Below are 13,699 nucleotides of genomic sequence, written 5' to 3'. Positions count from 1 at the left end.
GGTCATCCATACAAACAGGCTGCACAAACCCTTTAAGACTGATATTAGACAAAAATCCCAGGTACTAATATAAACTCTAGCTATGTAAAAAAAAAAAAAGAACAATGATACCTTTTTCTTCATTGATGCTATTCTGTTTCAATTTGAAATGCAAAGGGTAAAACATAAAAAAATGTTCCTTATATTCTGTCTAAATTGTTGTGCAAGTGTTTATTTCATCTCCCCTTCTTCCCACCATGTATGTTTTAAAAAGTACTTGGATTAAAAAAAAAATAAAAAAAAATTGCATAATGACTGCTTTTGTGCACAATCATAACAGTGAAGGAACAGGTGCTTTTTGGACTTCCCTAAAGTCTCTTTCAGCTATACTATTCCCTGTTTCAGCTGCAAAGCTAGATGCATTTCTCTCAGAAGCAATGGGTGTCTCCCTTCTGCCGGTACTGTATGCCGTGACCTCACTTCCCTTACTTTCCACTATGTTTATTTTCTTCAAGGAGGCTACGAAAGCTGATAAGTAGGCATGAATCACTCTTACAGAAAAGCAGAAAGCTCCTGTGATGTTCAGAATCTGTGTAAATGCACACACACACACACACTTCCTCTCAGCTGTCTTCCGATTCTCTGTTACCAGGGATGGATCTTTTCTGACAGCAGGAAGTAGACTGGACTGAGGCCCCTAGTGATCATGACTTTACAGATTTTTTTTTTTTTTTTAAGGTGGATGCAGGCACATTTTTAAATGAAGGGAGTTAGAAGTGAGCTAGCCACATCATTCTGTATTAGATAAAATGAAATTGTTTAAAAAGTACAGTGAACACCATTGAAAGTCAATGGAGAACAGATCCATTTTCTATTGTGCCAGATTGGGTCAGTTTGGCTCAGTTACATCAGACGGACAAAGCGGAATGGAGACTGAACTGAGCGGATCCTTTTCCATTCAGAATGCATTAAAAGGCAAACTGATCCGTTTTGGACCGCTTGTGAGAGCCCTGAACGGATCTCACAAACGGAAAGTCAAAACGCGAGTGTGAAAGTAGACTAAGGCTGCTTTGTTGAGTAGAAAAAGACCACTACTAATTTGACTGCAAATAATGCCAAGCTAAAACAAACCACACCCCTTTACTTAAGCCTCACCCTTCCAACAACCAGCTGAAACACAGAGAGAACCAAGGTGTTCAAGGTCCCAACTACTTCATAAAATTTCTACAAAAGTGCTTGTTCCTGAAGCATGCAGAAACCAAAGCAGAATGACAACTGTTCAAGATTTCGTTTTTTGTTCTTATTTTATCCTATTCATTTATGTTCCTTTAACACACACTGTTGAACAATCTAAAAAACCTCCAGACATCTTCTTCTTTAAGACCAGATCATTTACTATATTAGAATAACTGCTGAGCATTGCGGTGTAGCATGATGTTTTAAAAGATAAGCAGAGATTAATAATAACTTATGTTTTTGTTGCTTTTTGCAGCCCCCCTATAGGGAATGTCAGAAACAGAATGTTCTAATGTCAGTGTTAAATAGTCGTGTTATACAGGAATAGATAGAGATCAGAGCTCAGGCGTACACTTAATTGGTTCCTGGCGTGTCACCCTGAAAGCTTCATGGCCTAGTTTTACAATGCTGTTACCTAAATCTATAACTTGTGTTCCAGGATACAGTACTGAAACGTCCCAGTAATGCATTCACTGTATGATAAAGCCCATTGTATATAGGTTAACAGGTAAGAATGTGTGGGGAATCAGATGCTTGAACAGTTTAGCCAGTGGGATACATAGAACAGAGGTGTCCCTGTTATAGTGCTAGGATTTGCCATCCAGGACAGAAGGGTTTGGTTTGTTTCCTCCTTTACATCTTTCCTCTAAGCTTTGGGCCATAATGCAAACCTTTAAGAACTCTGTGTTCAACCCAACAGCTCTATGCATGTCTTAGGCTTTCTGTGTGCAAGTCATCTACTCTGCATGAAGGATCATATCTTTCAAAAACATCTAAGAATGCATTGTCCTTCTAATTAGCTGCTACGACCGGAACACTTAGTACAAAGTTTTTCTCAAAACTAAACAAAAAAGTTGTTAATTTTGAAGTTGCTAATTCAGTGAAAGCTTCGTGCACTGCTGGGTAGGAAAATCTCATGGCGATATTTCCTATTTACTAGGAACCTTTGTGCAGGACCATGGGGGATGCTTACTGACAGGATATCCTGACCCCCATGATTATTGTTATGTTTTACAGATCCACGCTGGGAACTTCATTTAATTTCTTTTAGATTGCTATGATTTTGGGCAAAATTTTGTTTAAAGGGACATAAAGTATGTGTAAGGGAGAAAGGATGCAAATAGCAGCATTGCTATACTATGTTCAGAGAAAGCGGGAGATGCTACAAGTCAAAAACCTATAGATCAGGAAAGGCCAACCTGAGGCTCTCCAGCTGTTGCAAAACTACAACTCCCGTCATGCCCGGACAGTCTACAGCTATCAGACTACAGCAGGGCATGGTGGGAGTTGTAGTTTTACAACAGCTGGAGAGCCGCAAGTTGGCAATGCCTGCTTTAGATCCTCCATGCTTTATAAGTGTAGTCTGTTTGATGATCAATAGAACAGATAGTGGTTAAACTTTGCATGCAATAATCCTCTACATAAGGAATGTCAAACTCGTGGCGCTCCAGATGTTGCAAAACTACAACGTACATGATGTCCTGACAGCCTATAGCTGGAAGTTGTAGTTTTGCAACAGCTGGAGGACCACGAGTTTGAGATCCCTACTCTACATGGATCCACTTGAACTGTTTCACTGCACATTGTAGGGTTTTAATTGCGGGTAACCAAAGTGATGTCCTCGGACTGCATAGCTACTACTATGAGATGATGCTAGCAAGTTAGAAAAGTGAAGCTATGTTATCTGCCTCAATTTTTATCATAAAAGTGTTACCTTTCATTGTAAGCTTGCCATTTTCTGACAATAGACTCCCAATAGGCACAGAAAACCCCTGATGTTGATCTATGTATGAAGGCTATGTAGTTAGTATTTTTTTTGCTAGCATCACACAGGCCATACATTTCACTACATGACCAGGGCAACATCTACATGTAGTTTGCATGTTCTGTTGGGTTAAATTTCCATTATGTAATCTCATTTCCTCTACAATATAAATAAAATAACTAACTTCCTATAAAATTGGCCTTTTGTGTCTGTGGAACTGAGATATGGAATTTTCATGTCAGAAGCGAGCTGCACCGGGTGCATCCTCTGTCAGGGCTATCAAATAATGACTAATACATAAACCTTATGAAGTATACTAGAGAAAAATGAAAAGGGAGACAAAAAAATGACTATGCAAAACCAGTGCCAGTTTATTAGACTTTCAGTTTCAGGATTAATAGATGCTGGATTAGGGATGTTTAACGTAATTAAATATCATTACCATATTATTACTTGTAACTTGAGGTTTACACTAAAGGAAAGAAAATCTTTTTGTTTAAGAGGTTCGAAGGACAATAAAATGATTGTAGAATGTGCAATATTCATGTCAGATATATAATTTCCATGTCAGAAGTGATTTGCACCGTATGCTTCCTCTGTCAGGGCTATAAAATAATGACCAAGCCTTCTGAAGTTTACAGTCATCATTTTATTAGAGTATTGTTGACTGAACCCACCAAGAACGGTGGGTTTGGCCAATACTGTAATGTGTGTGGGGAGCTTCTTACCCTCCCCTGACAAATGATGTGGGGGAAGAGAAGGATTGGCAAATTAAATAGTTTCGCCTGATCCTTTTGTGGATGTGTATGGGGAAGTCAGTAGAGAGTTGGGATAAATAGCTGTAGGCCAAACATTTGTTCGGCCGACAGCTATTGAATGTGTAAAGGAGGTTTTATTTTCAACTCTATTGACCTGCAGGAGGTCTAGATAAAGCAAGACTGCAACAGCATACATTATAGTTAGGGTGCTCCATGCAGCTACCCTGCCACTTCCTGATCTCTAGGGGAAGGGCTATCCTCTATCACTTCTTGGACACTGTACTAGTCTGTTGACACATATAGGTCCATTCAGGCAGACTACACACATTTGATAGCCTGCAGGACAGTAATTGGCCAAGCTGCCAATACACATGCATGTGTTCTTATCAGGGAGAGGACAGTAAGCCACTGCTAGATACATCTAGTGGCTTGAGAACAAAGGGAGCTGGCATGTTGAAAGCTAATTTCCAATCTGCCAGTCTCTGGACAACCCCACCACACCTATCCTGCCAATGACAGCACGATAGGTCTCCATGTACCACCACTACAGGCTATAGCTACTAGAGATGGGTTGTTGATCCAGGGAGTAATTCTGATTGGCCGATTGGAGTCGGGAAGGAATTTCTCACAGTTTTTTTGCCTTCCTCTGGATCAACTTGCAGGATAACAGGCTGAACTGGATGGACAGATGTCTTTTTTCAGCCTTATAAACTATGTTACTAAACTATGCTACCTCCCACTGAAAAAGAACTGGTCTGTGCCAGCTTCTTTTCGCACTCAGGACCTACTGTGTCCAGAAGGTAATAGTGCAGTTCTCCATCTGCCGCCATTTTCAAGAGAGGAGCAACTGGGCTATCTGAAGAAAGGACTTGAATGGGAGAAGGGACATAAAAGAAGTCACTGCAAAATGTCTGAAGAGTATATATTAAAAATAGTTTTACATGAAGTTTTTTAACTTGCAATTTATTAATGTAAACCTCTGTTGTTTCTATGCTTAGCTGGCACGCGAGTCCTACTTACGGATTCACTTAGTTACACAGAGTTAGCTGTCAATCACCGAGTAGGATCGCCCACATGACTCCTAAGCATAGAAAGAGCAGAGGTTTAGAAATTGAAAGTTTTACTGAACGACTGCCCATTAAAGTATATATAAATCTGCTCAGATCTTCCTGCCTGGAGATTGGATTGAATTTCATAAGAAGCAGACTGAAACATTTTACTTCCTAGTTCTGTGTCTGTGTAGGGGGAGAGGGGGAGCAGCAAGTTAGAGCAAAAAAAAAAATCATAGTCAGTTACTGTCTGATACTGTCATGTATCTCCCTGGGCGCCTTACAGTGGTCCCAAGGGGAAATACAGGAACTTTTCTTCAAGTTACAGTTAGGTGACAGTTCCCTTTAAGGGAGTTGTCCGGTAATAATTATTTTTTTATCAAGTGCCCGCAGCATACCCTCTAAAACAGAAGATTCATACTTACCAGCTCCACAAAACTCAGCTCCCCCACACTGACTCTGCTGTTTCTATCTGCTGCCCCCTGCGCTGCTTAAATCCAGCCATGGGCAAGGTCAAATGCATCATTCCAGCCAATGACTAGTCCTGTGGCCACAAGGAGCACATCGCCACTGAAGCCAGTCACTGGCTGTAGTGGTACATATGACCATATCCATGGCAGCCTGATGCATACAGCGTTGGGACTAGATGGAGACAGCGGGGGCAGCGAGGAGCAGGTAAATATGAATCTTATGTTTTAGGGGGCATGCTGTGGAAAAACGTTATTACTAGAATACCCCTTTAACTATGATTCATTTTAACTGCCCTAATTCTCATACAGTACTTACAACCTTTAAAAAAAAATCATCTGAAGACTTGTAATGAATGCCACTCTAATTAAATACATGAGACATTCCCTCTAAGATCCCCAGTCTTGAGAAATTCTGCCTTTGAGAAGAATCTCTGCCTTTGTCTGTTTTATCTGAGCCATTTCGAGTGCCAGGAACCATGCCTCACCTCGCGCCATTAAATGTTACAGTCAGATATTGATTGGCTGTCATCTCCAGCGCACTGTTTCTCACACAATTGTCTATTTATTTAATCTACAATGGAGATAATGTCTTAACTGGTGAAAAAAGAAAAAAAAAATATATATTAAAAAATAACATTACTCCATCATTTTAATGACGTTAGGTCATTGTGCCAAATAGATTACAATCTTGGGCTTTTTTTTGGATAAAATCCCTCGTCTACAATTATCTTCAGTATTGCTTTGGGGAATGTAATATGTTTGACAGGATTTGAGATTTTTTTTCATGCTTTGCTGCATGTTGCGAAGTACTTATAAACATAAGCAAATAAAGAAAAAAACTGGAGAAAAAAAAATTCCCCTTGGTTTACAGAACGCCAGCTGTTAGGGCCGTTTCACACGAGCGGATGCCGTGCGTGGCATCCGCTCCGTGAAAGAGTGCCAAGACCCGCTGCAGACTGCAGAGGCACGGAGTATTAACATGACTGTTAATGCTCCGTGCCTCTCTGTGATCGCTTTACTACGAAATCACAGTTGTCACTGTGATTTCGTAGGAAAGAGATCACAGAGAGGCACGGAGCATTAACAGTCATGTTAATACTCCGTGCCTCTGCAGTCTGCAGCGGGTCTTGGCACTCTTTCACGGAGCGGATGCCACGCACGGCATCCGCTCGTGTGAAACGGCCCTTATACAGAAGGTTCATAATGGAACATGGCAAAAGCAGGTAGACAACCCAGAGAAAACGTGGCGGCGTTAATGGGGCTGGTTTGAAGCATTTTTGTCTTTTGCCTACCACGTCAGTTTTGTTTGAACATACCTACAGATATGGTAAAAGTTTTAATGGCAACAACATGTATTCAGGTCAAAAGGGAAAAACATTGTGTAAGCAAAGCGTAGATTAAAACCACATGTCGTGTAAGCTAACGGGAAAAAGGGGCTTTTTTTGTACAACATAAGAACATGGTTTTGAATGAAAGTTAAAAAAATATTTTCTTTTATAATTTTTCCTATTTTGAAAGAATACAATGAAGAAAAATATTTTTGCCCACAAAAAAATAGCTTTTGAAAGGTCATTCTTAAAGGTCTTTTAATACTATGTTATTAATAAACTTTAAATATAACTAACATTTGGGAATAAAAACTTTTTTATATATTTAATTTACATTGTTTAACATTTTCAATATTGCATAAAAAGTGTATTAGGTTATGGTATTTTTTTATACTCTTTTATTCCTATATTTTTTATATAGTATATTTTGAAAATGCCACCAGGCAGTTTACATTCATCAGCGTCTTCATGCAATTTTGCATCAAAGTACGCCTCTTTCCTGTACTGCGCCTGTGGCGGATACTGAAGCGCAAGGCATAGTGCAAGACTTTATGAGAAGTCAGGGCCTGGTGTGATCATGTCTACACTGCCTGGCCCTGCTAATCAAAGTGCAGAGGGTGTGGCAGTTGCAGAGCCTTTAGGTGTAATGACTACGCCCCTGTTGCTTGTAGAAGTCATTTACATATTTTAAAACTTTTTCTAAGCAATACGGCCACATATGAACATGGGACCAACACAGATGCCTTCAGCTGCCAAGTGCACATGTAACAGCTCAGCCAGTTTCATAGGTACAAATCTGCCCTTTAATGTCACTATGTCTGCATTCATATATCAGCACATAATTACCACAACTGATTAGGTAACAAATCTCCATTATCCGGATAAAGCATTGAGTTATCTTCTCAACCTTCAATAGAAAAAAAAAAATATATAGATCCTATCTGATTGTTTAGAGACGTGATAGCATAAAGAAAAGTATTCCTCTCTAGGGTCACTGGAAAACTGTACAGGGGTGAGACATGACAGTGTCAGACAGTGACAGAATATGATTTTTCTTTTTGCTCTCTCTTTCTGCTCCTCCGTTTCCCCTTCCCAGACACAGAACCAGGAAGTAAAACATTTACACTACTTCTAAAAGAGGACCTGTTACTGTGAAATTTAGTGTGACCTGCAGAGCAGAAAGAGTTGAGCAGGTTGATATATAGTTTTGTGGGAAAATATTTATTTAAATCTCTGTTAGTTCTGAGTTCCATTGTACTCAGGGCCATATTTTAAGTGATTGATAGCATTCTCTGTGTAAGCGTGTATGTGGAGTGAGCTGTCAGTCACTGAAAAGATGACTGTGTACAACTGAGCTCAGAAAGAGCACAGCTATAAATGTATAAATTGCAAGTTCTGCTGAATCTTTTCCCACAGAACTATTTAACAAGTTCATCAGCTTCACCTACTCTACAACATGCTGCCTGCAGATTGCACTCCATTTTCACGCTGACGGGTTCTCTTGACCCTGGGTTCACACCTGAGCGCTTCTCAAACGCGCGTTTTACACGCGTTTTTGTCGCGCGTTCTTATGCACGTTTTTTGTAATAGTAAACGCGCGTTTGACGCGCGTTTGTGTCATTGACTGCAGTGTCTTATGGCCACAAACGCGCGTCAAAACGCCCCAAAGAAGCTCAAGTACTTGTTTGAGCGTCGGGCGTTTTACAGCGCGTTCGTACGCGCTGTAAAACGCCCAGGTGTGAACCATTCCCATAGGGAAGCATTGGATTTCATGTCTTGAGCGTTTTACAGCGCGTTTGAACGCGCTGTAAAACGCTCAGGTGTGAACCCAGGGTTAAAGGGGTTGTCCAGCCACTACATATTGATGACCTGTCCTAAGGATAGGTCATCAATATCTGTTCAGTGGGGGTCTGACTCCTGGGAGGATGCACAGTGTAATCGTGAAGAGCTGATCATGGGTGTCAAACCTCCACCAATCAGATATTGATGACCTATCCTGAGGACAACCTTTAACCTTAAACAAATGCTTTTCCCTGAATATTACAGCCAGAGCTTTGATCCTGGTTTCAAGGTAAGCTTTAGATGTTCTGTTCAAGCCAAGGCAATCCTAATCAGTGCACAAGTTACTGTGTAGACCTGTCTTTTATAAATTGTAGCTAGTAGTCTTTTCAAAAGTTGCATTCAAAGAGTTGAGTACAGATGACAAGAGGAAATTCCCAAAATCATAATGCGCTGCACCAATGTACTGTGAATTATGTTCTAGAATCTCCTTTTATCCAGTCATCGCAGAATGAACTATGCAAGCTATGTGCCCTTTTAGCCTTCCTGTAAATGAGCAGGAATCCAACAATGACAGTTCATTTATCTGGAGTCTGTGATAGAAGTCATTCCGGCTTTAAATCAAAGTTTAAAACATAAAATTTCAGTTGGGCCATAAAAAATGTAAATATAAAATATAAAATGAAACAAGCATTTCACTATTAAATATAAAAAATATTAAATCAACAACAAAAAAAAGCTAAAATATGTTTTATGTGGGCAACCCGGTCTAATTCAAGCCCTGCCGTTGGCTCCCACAGTTGAAACTCCTGTAGGGTATCATGCCCACTTACCACTCATGCAGTATGAATATCATCAGCTTTTTTAAATCTAAAGATGGATTTAGACGGTGCAATAATCAGCCAGATTATTGAAAACGAACACTCATTCCCGACAATCTGCCCATGTAAACGTGCCGCAGATCACCCAATGATGCAGACACCTAAATTATAATTTCTGGGCAGCAGATTGTGCATTCTAAACAGCAATCTGCTGCCCAGAAACAATGCAGCTGTATGAGGATGAGCGATTACAATAATGATAAATCCTGTGGAGGTGATCGCTGCATGGAAATGAGGTGGTCTCCTTAAAGGGGTTGTCCAGGTTCAGAGCTGAACCTGGACATCCCTCCATTTTCACCCCGGCAGCCCCCCTGACATGAGCATCGGAGCAGTTCATGCTCCGATGCTCTCCTTTGCCCTGCGCTAAATCGCGCAGGGCAAAGGCATTTTTCTGAGTTCCGGTGACATACCGGGCTCTCTATGGGGCTGACAGGCAGCCCGGTGACGTCACCGGCACTGATGGGCGGGATTTGGCTCTGCCCTAGCCAGTAAAACGGCTAGGGCAGAGCTAAAGCCCGCCCCTCAGAGCCGGTGACGTCACCGAACACACTGCTGGGCGGAAGTTACCGCCCGGCAGTGTGTTATTGAAAACACAAGAGCCTGTGCCCTGCGCGATCTAGCGCAGGGCACGGGAGCGCATCGGAGCATGAGATGCTCCGATGCTAGGCTCAGGGGGGCTGCCGGGGTGAAAATAAGGGTATGTCCGGGTTCAGCTCTGAACCCGGACAACCCCTTTAACTGAGTGAGCAGCCGACTGTGGGGAAGTAACGCTTTCTTCCTAACAATCAGCTTCTCATTGCCCTGTCTAAATGCACCTGTAGGGTCCATTCACCCTGACAATTTTGCAGAACAGATGTGGACCCATTAATTTCAACGGGGCAGCAAAAGTAGTTCCATTCTGCAGCTCCGCAAAAATATAGAGCATGTCATTCTTGTCCACAGTCTCTGACAAGAATAGGCATTTTGTATATAGCGCGGCCATGTGCGGTCCGCAACATGCAGAACGCACACGGGTAGTATCCGTGTTTGGGGATCTGCAATTTGCATACCGCAAAACACTTATGGTCATGTGAATTAATCTGTTTTTATTTATTTTTTTATGTTGTTTTTTGATAAGTTGATTTCATACAAAAAAAAATAATTGTGGGTCATTCCAATCTTCATTTGAAAAGTTTTATGGCTTTTCAAAATCATATTTAGCAACTCAAAAAGGTAAAAAAAATATATAACTTTAGACACACTTACATGTGTTACTGAAGATAGGGGGTCACTGGGCCAAGTCCTATTTATCAGACGAAGCAACTGCTTAGCAGGCAGACATAAAGAAGTTGTGTTTTCTAGCACTGTAAAAGAACATAGGTAAAAGTTAGGTTATTTGTGGTAGTATTAAAAAAAAAAGTAAAATAAATTCACACTGTTTTTGCATACTGCCCCTATTTGGACCTATGTGTATCTATAGTTACATACTACAAAAAAGCCCTGTGTGGTTGAGTCCCACAGTCGTGCTAGTCCATTCTATATTTTAATGATCTACAGACAGTAAAAGAAGAGGCAGAAGGAAGGGGGTAACATTAGGTAGGTTTGTAGTCTGTTACCATGGAGACACATAGAACTGCATAGAAAACTGCATAAAAAAACAACAAAAAACATCTGTACCTGAAACTAGTGTTTGTCAATTCACCAAGTGTGGTGCCAAATTTTGAAGACACATCAGCATTGCTACATCTGTACATAAGTGTATATTAAATATTCATTAGTGTCAGTGTTATTTTATAGGGTCCTCAGGAGAGTCATGCTGCATCCTGCAATTTGTGATCTTCAAGAAAATGGGCACAGCAAAAAGAAAAAAAAAAAGCCCAAACAATCCCATTTATCAGAAGACTAAACACGCCATATTTTACTTGTACGTATGCCAGCTCTTGTTTTTCTTCTAAGGAACTATTATCACATTGTCCGCCTCAGCCAAAATCAACAAATTAGGGACATATTTGAGACCTTAAGGCTTATTAAACCATGAAAAGGAAGCTAAGTATACATTAAGGGCCATTTTGACATGCTATGAAAAGCTCTCACAGAGGAGTACACCACTCATGATTCAGAATGTGAAATGTGAGTAATTAAATACTTTAATACTGAACATTACAATGCATTCTAATCCCTTAAAGGGACTGTCTAGTCTAGAACGGTTTTTATATACCCTTTTAGGGAATTTTGAGCTATTAGAGGAGGTTCCTCTGTTCAAGGTCCCCGATTCCTGACAATAAACTAATCAGAAGGTCTTCCACTGCTTGAACCCTCAGAAAACAGCTCTCTGAAGGAACCTGGACTTAACTGTTTAATTCTCCTATAGCACCACCACATAATAAATTAAGTATTACACAGTGCCTATTGATATTATACACTCTGGATAATTCTGGCTAAGGTTTTGAATGGGGTACCCTCTTTTTTTAAAACTCGGATAGAACTCAATAACAGGGTATTTGAAACAGGGTTTTGTAAGCTAGAGAACTCCTTAAATCAACATGTGACCCATCCCGTAATAACTCCATGTAGGACTATATCAGCAAACAGACATCTGTGGAATAAGGCAAGCAGACAGATCATTAGGACATTCTTAGGTCAAGGCCACATCTTGTATATCGCCAGATTCTAGGGCCAAATAAGAGTGTAGTACAAGAAATTGGGCATATAGGGGGATGATCAAGTTTTCTGGATTTTGAAGTTCTTATAAAATCTCAATAACACATTGGGAGAGCCTTATGAGAGAGTAAGGTTCTTTATGAGATCGCAACTGTCCATCCGTCTATGACTAACGTACTGTAAGTAAATGACAAAAATCATTAAATCTGTGGCCAATCAGATCATATAAAGCAGAAGTTTTACAAACAAGGCATCCAAAAACAGGATCAAACAGACAGGGCCGGTGCAAGGATTTTTGCCAACACAAGCGAAGCTACATTTTAGCGCCCCCCCCCCCCTTTCCCGCGCCCCATCCATGATCACATCATTAACCCCCGCCCAGACGGCCCTGGCCCCATCCTGATCACATCATTACCCCCTATTGACAATAGGGGGTAATGATGTGATCATGGATGGGGCCGGGGCCAGGGCCGACCGGGCGGGAGGGGTGGGAATGATGTGCCATGGGGGGGGAGAAATGTGACACACAATAGGCTATTGTGTCACATTTCTCCCCCCCCATGGCACTTAATCCCCCCCCTGACGGACGGCTCTGGCCCCATCCATGATCACATCATTACCCCCTATTGTGTCACATTTTACCCCCCCATGGAACATCATTCCCCCCCCCCCGGCCGACCCTTCCTGGCGGCCTGGCCCCATTCCCATGTCACATACAGTGGCATACTCAGAGTACAGACATTTACATTGTCCCCCCTGCCCTCCCTCCATCATGTCACGGTCACACAAACTAGCGCCAGAGCAGAGGCGCTCAGGCTTAGCATGGCATCAATGATGTGTTTAAAAAAATTAATTACAAAACAACAATAATTAATATTAGGGGGGGGGGGCGGGGTGTGTGACCCCCCCAATATTAATGATTGTTTTGTAATTAATTTTTTTAAACACATCATTGATGCCATGCTAAGCCTGAGCGCCTCTGCTCTGGCGCTAGTCAGTGTGTGCGCTAGCCTAGCGCTTTTTGCTCATGGGCGCTCATCTCATCATTTTGAATTAATTTTAAACTGGTGTGACTCTTTATAAAATAGCATTAAAAATTCAATTCAGACCTACGCCTACCCTAACAAGTCCTGACCTGTCCTGTCCTGACCACGTCTCCTGCTGCTGCTGGCTGCCAGAGGGCCAGAGGGCCAGTGTGCGTCTGAATCATCTGCTCTCATCTTACTGGCGGGCGCGGCTGCCTGTGTCTGACTCAGACACAATCAGTTAGCTCGAGCCTCGCCTATGGTACCTGCGCTACCCGCCGCCGCCGTGCCGCTCTCACACCAGTCACGCCCCCTCTGCAGGTGACTGTGTTGTGTACTGTTGCCCTGACTACGATGAGCGCCGCCGGCCGACGCACGCAGGCTGGGGACGGGTGGTAATGTTGCCCTGACTATGACGAGCGCCGCGGCTGCCGGCCGGCACACGCAGGCTGGGGGCGGGCAGGTTCACTGACGGTGGCGGCGCTGCAGCACAAGCAAGTGCAAAAAAAAAAAAAAAAAAAAAAAACGGCATTCATTCATTCTTCCGTTCTTCCGCCCTGCGCAGGGCGCGCCCTAAGGCAGCCGCTTGGTCTGCCTTATGGTAGCGCCGGCCCTGCAAACAGATAACTGCTTTAGCATACACTGCAGCTCTTACAAGAGATGAATACAGTAACAAACACTGGCTAGACAAGTTCCTGGGTGCTCTATCAGCCATGAAAGTTGCATGCTCAGACGCGATATAGCTCTTTGTTTTTACACATCTTGCCTTCATGCCTGAATGATTGTTTA

At 42.0% G+C, this 13,699-nt stretch overlaps 1 protein-coding gene across 3 annotated transcripts in view; it reads right to left on the bottom strand.

Moving 5' to 3' along the window:
• The window catches only part of CALD1 (caldesmon 1), a 174,442-nt gene that overhangs the window by 108,807 nt on the left and 51,936 nt on the right, over positions 1-13,699 (bottom strand). For all 3 annotated transcript variants that reach the window (XM_044281057.1, XM_044281059.1, XM_044281061.1), the window contains exon 2: positions 10,491-10,588. The gene's annotated coding sequence lies outside the window, so the exon portion shown is untranslated. The remainder of the gene's footprint in view (positions 1-10,490; positions 10,589-13,699) is intronic.

This window comes from Bufo gargarizans, chromosome 2 (assembly GCF_014858855.1).
Source record: "Bufo gargarizans isolate SCDJY-AF-19 chromosome 2, ASM1485885v1, whole genome shotgun sequence".
Classification (NCBI taxonomy): Eukaryota; Metazoa; Chordata; class Amphibia; order Anura; family Bufonidae; genus Bufo; species Bufo gargarizans.
The sequence above is the reverse complement of the archived record's forward strand: the minus strand, read 5'-3'. Positions and strand labels throughout refer to the sequence as shown.